Below are 8,224 nucleotides of genomic sequence, written 5' to 3'. Positions count from 1 at the left end.
AGGGTCTTTTCAAATGAGCTCTTCACATCAGGTGGCTGAAGTATTGGCACTTCAGCTTCAACATCAGTCCTTCCAATGAATACCCAGCACTAATCTCCTTTAGGATGGATTGGTTGGATCTCCTTGCAGTCCAAGGGACTCTCAAGAGTCTTCTCCAACATCATAGTTCAAAAGCATAAATTCTGTACTCAGCTTTCTTCACAGTCCAACGCTCGCATCCATACATGACTACTGGAAAAACCATAGCCTTGACTATATGGACCTTTGTTGATAAAGTAATGTCTCCGCTTTTTAATACGCTGTCTAGGTTGGCTATAATTTTCTTTCCAAGGAGTAAGCGTCTTTTAATTTCATGGTTGCAATCACCATCTGCTGTGATTTTAGAGTGCCAAAATTAAAGTAAGCCACTATTTTCACTGTTTCCTTATCTATTTGCCATGAAGTGATGGGACCGGATGCCATGATAGCAGTTTTCTGAATGTTCAGTTTTAAGTCAAACTTTTTATTCTCCTCTTTCACTTTCATCAAGAGGCTTTTTAGTTCTTCTTCACTTTCTGCCATAAGGGTGGTGTCATCTGCATATCTGAGGTTATTGATATTTCTCCCAGCAATCTTGATTCTAGCTTGTGCTTCCTCCAGCCCAGCACTTCTCATGATGTATTGGGCTTCCCTGGTGGCTCAGAGGGTAAAGCATCTGCCTGTGACGTGGAAGACCCAGGTTCGATCCCTGGGTTGGGAAGATCCCCTGGAGAAGGAAATGGCAAACCACTCCAGTATTCTTGCCTAGAGAATCCCATGGACAGAGGAGCCTGGTGGGCTACAGTCCATGGGGTCACAAAGAGTCAGACAGACATGACTGAGTGACTACACTTACTTATTCTGCATATAAGTTAAATAAGCAAGTTGACAATATACAGCCTTGACGTACTTCTTTTTCTATTTGGAACCAGTCTGTTGTTCCATGTCCAGTTCCAACTGTTTCTTCCTGACCTGTATACAGGTTTCTCAACAGGCAGGTCTTGTGGTCTATCATGAAATATTTAGGCATGATAGTTTATTGTTAATCTGATAGCATCTAGGTCTCTGTGTTGCCTACATGATGTATACCATCATGGACCTGTGACTCTCAATTAAATACTACTTGTGGCTTTACATACAAAGTGACTTGCAAAATGAGAACCTCTCTGAGGTGATTTTATTATTGTAAACATCTTCCTTGATCAAATCTCCTTACCCAGACCTCAATTTCACTGTGTGCTGTGCTGAGTCACAGATTCAGCTGTATTTATTCCCCAAAGGTTCAGTAATTCATTTCACCTCAATGAGTAGCTAAATCCACATGTAATTTATTATTTGTGTAATTTAATGCTAATACTCAGGGCCAGTCTGTAGTCAGCTTGAGGGATGTGCTCAGTGGTGAAGCAGCAGAGATGGCAAGAACCTGGGCAGAATACAGACAAGCCAGGGAAAGGACTGAAAAACTTTGGTTCTGGGGAATCTGGTGGACTTCAGTTACAGAAAGTCTAGGCCAGTGTTTCTCAAAATGGAATTTTCAGATCACCTGCAGCAGAGTTATCTGGAAGTGAAAGTGTTAGTCACTTAGTTTTGTCTGACCTTCTGCAACCCCATGGACTGTAGCCTGCCAGGCTCCTCTGTCCTTGGAATTCCCAGGCAAGTGCTTTGACAAAAAGGGGCTCTCATCTATTCTACTCAATCAAAATCTCTAGGACAGGTCTCCAGAATGTCTGGCAGCTTGTAGATGATTATTGAATGAATGAGGAATAATTGAACAAACAAACTATATTGATATCAACATCAAAACCATACAATCTCTCAGTCATCCAGCTCCAGGTTAGTAATGAAAGACAACCGATGAATGAAGCATGCCATCAACTAAGGATGTCTGGTACTGAGCCGAATGCAATTAAAGTTGGTGGCGTTTCATATTCTACCTGTTCTGTGTTCTACTTTCTTTAGAAACCGAAGGCATTCCATTGTCTGGCTTCATCTGTGATCTGAGTGTGGATGCTCCTCAGTCCACACAGGTGAATCTTTCCAACTTTATAGTTCAAGTCAGGTGAAAGACCAGGTAGGCATCGTCACCAGCATTTCACAAACATTGGTAACAGACACAACCAACAGTTTCCAGGGCCGAGGTTCAGAAAGGTTGAGGCATTTGCCCCAGTTCATACAGCTAGAAAGTAGTAGAAGAGACAGCAGAGAAATCGGATTTGCAAGGCTGTTCAGGAAACTGTCTCTGTTGATACTGGACACTTTCTTGAATTTTTAGCTGTGAGGGACACACGTGGACTTGGAATGAAGACCCCCTTGATTTGCTTCTGTTCTACAGCTAGCTTTAGTTTTTATACCCAAAGAGGCTCATTTTTCCCTGAACAATGAGCTGTCTCCCCCAAGACACATATTATGCAAAAAAATGTTGCAACAAATGTTCACTTTAACAGCAAGTATTTTTTCCAAACTCTATGTATTAATACATGTGTTTGTGCGTGTATCTCCACTTCATTCATTTATAGCTCCTCCAGTCCTGTCTGCCTCCCTGTCCTTGAAGACTCCTTACTCTTGTTTTCACATAACCACAAATGACTGTCATACTGAAATAGTGTTCTCAGGCTTGGTCCCCCCAACCTAGCTACCACCCACAGCATCAGTGTGTTAACAATCAAACACCACAGATGGTGAGGACTAGAAAAACCTTTGAGATCATCTAAGATAGCTATCATTTCACATGAGGAAACAGGGTTCCCCAGGGGTTAAACTCTTCATCCAAAATTTTAGCATTCATCAACACTGCCCTTTTACTGTGTGTGCTTTTTCAATTCAGATACAATAAAAACAAATTCTACTGCTACAATGAGATGCTGTTCTAAAAACTGTGTTTCCTTTTTTTAGTGACCTTGACACATCTCTAACCTGTCACAGAAACATGGCAAAGCCCATATTTAATCCTGGAAATATCTAAGTAAATCTGCTCACTAATAACACTTTGGGTCTGATAATAAAATAATCAGGCCTAATAGTAGGTAACATAAGTTGTTTTCTTATGGAGTATGCTTTCTTAAGTTGACCCACTTAGGAGAAAATGATAGAGACAGTTTCTAAAGTCAAGCAAAGAGCAAATTGTGATTTGGGGTTAAACTTCTAGGTGACAGAGATGAGCTGTTTCTCTGTTGTTTAAAATAGCAGTTTACAGCAGGAGTTTACAATTTCTCAGAGAAGGTTCTTATCAACTTAAATGTCAGGGAATTTGCTGGCTCTGTCTCTTGCTTTTGGCAAACATGTGAATCCCATTCCCCTGGTCCATGGAAACGCAAGATTGTATATTTTAGTTCGTCTGAAGTTATACCACAGAGTCTATAAATATTATATAACAAATCTGAGCATTACTACGTTCTTGTGCATTCAGGAGACATCGCTATGATCACCATAATCAACCTAATTGGGCAAGACTGTCTAAGTGAAGGCAATAACATTTGTTTACTTCCTTGTAGGAATGTGTTCACAGCCTGGTACCACCACATTTAAATTAGTTTTCATCCCAAACAGAGAGAAATGCGCCCTTCAGTCAACACAGTCTGTTAATTTGAATGTGTTTAAATGAACTGTGCGTGTGCCCGTAGGAGACTCTGAGAAGCTCTGTTCTTTGTCCCTGTGGGAGGACTCAGTGACATTCAGACCTTTGCCTTCTTTCATATTTTGCAGATGCAGAGAAGAAGGGGCCCTCCTCCATTCCCTGAGGAGGCTGGTCACAGGCCCCAAATTACCTGAAGAACCTTGTCCCTGGTTACAATGGGGGCAGTGAAATCAATTCTCTTTAGTGTTGTGGTTCGTCAGGAAAAAGGGCAAGATTGTGAGTGTAAGAGACGGTGGCAGAGTGACAGAGTTGGGCAAATCAAGTCCAGATGGAGACAGGTTGTTCATACCCCTTTTGTAGGAAATAGTGGACCATTTGTGTTACTCTGTCTCACAGAATTGACCTCTTGACCCCAGATATTTCCTTCAGTCGCCATTGTTTTATTCCCAAAGGAGTTGCCACATTGTCCCCATTCCAGCCCAGCTTCTGCTTCATGCTTTCCTTGGAAACCTTTGCCAGGTTCACTTTCTATATCAGATCTCCATGTCCTCAATGCAGGGTGGTAGCTCTGGGTAGCAAATCTGGAGGCGAGGAAAGGGAGGAATCAGAGGGAGCAAAGAGTGTCTCCCATGACATCTCATCAAAGTGTTCATGTGTCACCATGTAAAGCACAAGTACTAGTATTACTAGCATTCTCGTGTTAAGGGAAAGTTTTTCAGTGTAAGAGGTTTTAGAACAATCTCTCCATCAAGGAAAGACCCCTGTCCCTACAGAAGGGGGAAGAATGGAATTCACAGGATTGCCCTGCCCTGTGCCGCCATTGTGTGAGGCCATGTTGCAGGCAAATGGAAAGTGTGACAGGACAGGGTTCAGAGTGAGAGGGACAAACATTCAGTGCCCTCCGCTCATACTAAAAATACTCCATGAGACACCCATGCACAAGTCAGCTGAAATTAACCGAAGTTACCTTTTTGCCTTCATATGCATTCTTCAGAAAGCGTTTTGTGTTTTTGTCTTATTCCCTGGGAACCTCCTGATCCCAGATTTTACCTTTAAAATTTTTCATGGGGACCAAGGAGTATGCTATATTGGTGGTCACTTTTGTTGACTTTAAAGGACATCAGCTATGATTGGCACTCACTCAACATGTGGTGAATGAAAGTTATACCCCATGACTTGATGCTGGCCCTCTCTGCAAATGTTAACTATCAAAGAAAGTGGTTTTATTCAACAATAATTAACTACAGTTGAGTAGGTCACACCAGTCTGAGAGGTATAACCTCAGAGGGACAATAAAACAACAGCAACCCTTTGCAGTAGACTTTTGAGAGAAAGAATACCTGGAATGCCAATCACCATTTCTTGTCATTTTCATGAACTTCCTAGGGAGTCTGATGTGTAACTAGGGGCAACCACAGTTCTCTTTCTTCTTATAGCATGGACCATTTTGTTGATTTTTGTAACCAATGTTCCTGGTATCTTTCTTGTCATTGGTCACATTTTCTGTTTCCCCAATTCTCTTTATGTGGGATCTTTTTCAGTTATTCCTGGCAGTAATACAACTCACATTTAAACAACCCAGAAATTTATTGATCCTCATTCTGGGACATGTATGAAAAGAAATGTCTTCAGGTATAGCTGGATCCAGGGGTTCACAAATGTCATCAGGGGTTCTGTCTCTTTCCCCTCTTTTAATACTTTTCTCTTCAAAGGCAGCCACAAATGGTAATGAAAAGCTTTACACTCATCTGTTTAGCTTAATCAGTCTAGGGAAAACAAGGTAGAACTTTCTAATGACTCCTAAAAAGTATTCTGCTGAGGATTCTAGCATGTCTAGTTTTTATCTCATGCCCGTATTTTATTGATTATTTTGTTTGAGGCATATAGATTCTAACTGGGTCAAACAAATGCTGCTGTTAACAGAGAGTGGGTTTAACTCCACCTGATCCATACTGATGGGTTCCCTCTAGGAAAAGAGATCCTATTAATAGAAGAAGAAGGAAGGGAAAGAGCATTTTAGAGAGGCCAAGCACATTTCCACAACCATGTTTCTGTGATGATTTTCTGAGGCTTCTGAAAGTAAGTTAGTTATTCCAGGTTCCAAAATAAAATGAAATAAAATTCCCTTTCTCAGTACAAGTGTTACTTTCTTTGACTAGTTATAGAAGTGAAAGAGAAATTTTTGGAGACATGGATATTATAGCCCTTTTGTTTGTTTGTTTGTTTGTTTGTTTAGAAAGAGCATCTCCCAAGGGCTCTGGCATAAATGAGCCAGCCCCTGGGCAGTCCCTAAAAAACAATCTGTGGCATGTGAGGACTATGTCATGCTGGACTCAACAATCACAGCCTAATTGCTGCTGCCTCTGTTCTGAGTTTCTTCTCTTGGAGGTTGCTTCTCATCATAACCCCTTCTCCTAGAGAAGGCACACAGATTAATTTCCTGGTGATTAATCCATCCAGCCCTGGGGCCTGGGTGTCAACAGCAGTGCCTTGTGTTCATTCATTGACCCATCCATGAATTTCTCTGATGTTCTCTAGCAAATAGACGAAGTCTCTACTCTGCTCAAATGTCACCTGTTCAGATAGCCTTTCTTTACTTGACATAAAGCAGCAGCCCACCCTACCCACTTTCTAAATTCTGATCCAGCTTCACTTTTCTTCTTAGCACTTATTCCTGCCTGACATAATGTCACATGTTGTCGCTTATTAATTTTCTGTTTCTCTCATAATACAAGGAGCCTTACGACAGGCTTCTTTTTTATCTTGTTCTCTGTTGCATTGCTGTTCCTAATGTAGTGCTTGGCACATCCTAGCCATGCAGTAGTTATCTATTAACTGTGTCAAGAAATGAATAAGTGAGCAAACAAGATTATAGCAGGTGCAGGTCTTAGAGCATAATTCTGGGACCCTTGTTACACAAACATAAACATGTTCAGTTTAAAAAAAATCCATCAGTAATTTTTTAATGTGTGAATAAAAATGTCTGTAAAAGATCTCAGATCATGCCCTGCACTTTGTATCACATTGCTAGTCTTGCATCTCCTCTTAATTTCTTTCTGCTTTACTTACTGATTTTCCTTTTACCCCAGAATGGTGAACAAACTGATGGGGATGATTAAGAAATGACATAAAATATTTTGATGTGATTTCTGCTAAGTAAAGCCATAGACCAGGTATAATTTAAGCTGCATGGAATCATTGTATTAATTTTTCAGAATTTTTTTTGAGCAACAGCCTTAAACAAACACACAAATAGAAATATGACTTCTAATGTGCATTCTTACTCTTTAACTGTCATGATTTTAATTTTATGTCTTTAAGATATTTTATTTTTAGATTTACATTCTTTGCTACATCTGAGTATAAGGCCATGCCATCCACTTGGCATGAATAGGTTCAGTTAAAATCCAGAATGTTGGTTTCATAATTTCATTCCTCACCCAATTTCTCCTGCCTCTTTGTCTTTGGGGTGCCTGGAGACTGTGGGCAGTGCAGAGCAAAGCAGAACCAGTAGCCTGTTCTGGAGATTCTGCTACCCCTCAAGTGCAGTGGGAATTCCTTTCTGCCTGAGTGAAATGTCTAGTCTATAAAACTGGTGAGTAAAACATACTGTAATTTGGAATTTGGTAATGCTGGCTTCATTTTGACAGAACCCAGGCTGACCCACAGCATTACGTCATGAACAGATGTGAATTCTAGAGGGGTGGAATTCTTAAAAGCTAGTTCAGAAAGAAGAAAACTGAGTCAAAGGCGGTCTTCATTCTTCTGTAACTTCTACACAGTAAGTTGTGTTTAACTCTCTTTTAGTCCAAGTGACCTTAGAATCACCTTTGTCTCTCTTGATATGTAGATGAGAGAAACTGGTAATAGCACAAAGGAACGCTTTCAAAACTGTGCTTTGCACGTAATTAAGACCCTTTGGAATCTCTTACGTTTACATATACAAGAATTCTAATAGTTTAATGATGCCAGGCAAGTCAATCAAGAAACTCCATCCTCAGCTGTTTTGATCTGAAGAACAGAAACAATAATACCATAAGTGTGGTTTTATTGTAACAGAAATAAGAGGTTAGTTGTGGAGTTATTGTGAGACCAAATGGGTAATGACTGTTTGAAAGTACTTTTCAAACTATAAAGCTTTATAAAAATATTACAGTAGTTAATATTAATAGCTATGGGCAGATTAAAATAATGGCAATGGTTGTATTATAGAAAACTTTGTTGCCAGCATGTTTTTAAGAGATTATGTCATGCTTGGGACTTTTGATAGAATTTTCCAAGCTGTATTCATAATTGTGTCTCCTTTTAGACTTTAATTGATTATTGATTATTTAATCACTTCAAAAACCAATTACCATTTGGTGGGAGTAGAGGTGAAAGAGTAGAGGGCTATTGAATGTGTGTATATATATATGTATATAGATAGATAGGGATATATAAATAGAGATGTCTATGCTAATATAAATATATGTTAAAATTCTATTTTCTTGCAAAATAAGCAAAACCCATGTCAAGATATGTTAAGAAACTATTGAACTGATGATACTCCACTTGACCATTTGTGAAGTGTATCCAAAAAGAAAGAGTTCTTGTTCAGATAACATCTTGGAAGATGATCTCTGTTATCAACTT

Source organism: Budorcas taxicolor, chromosome 2 (genome assembly GCF_023091745.1).
Source record: "Budorcas taxicolor isolate Tak-1 chromosome 2, Takin1.1, whole genome shotgun sequence".
In the NCBI taxonomy this organism is placed as follows: domain Eukaryota; kingdom Metazoa; phylum Chordata; class Mammalia; order Artiodactyla; family Bovidae; genus Budorcas; species Budorcas taxicolor.
The sequence above is the reverse complement of the archived record's forward strand: the minus strand, read 5'-3'. Positions refer to the sequence as shown.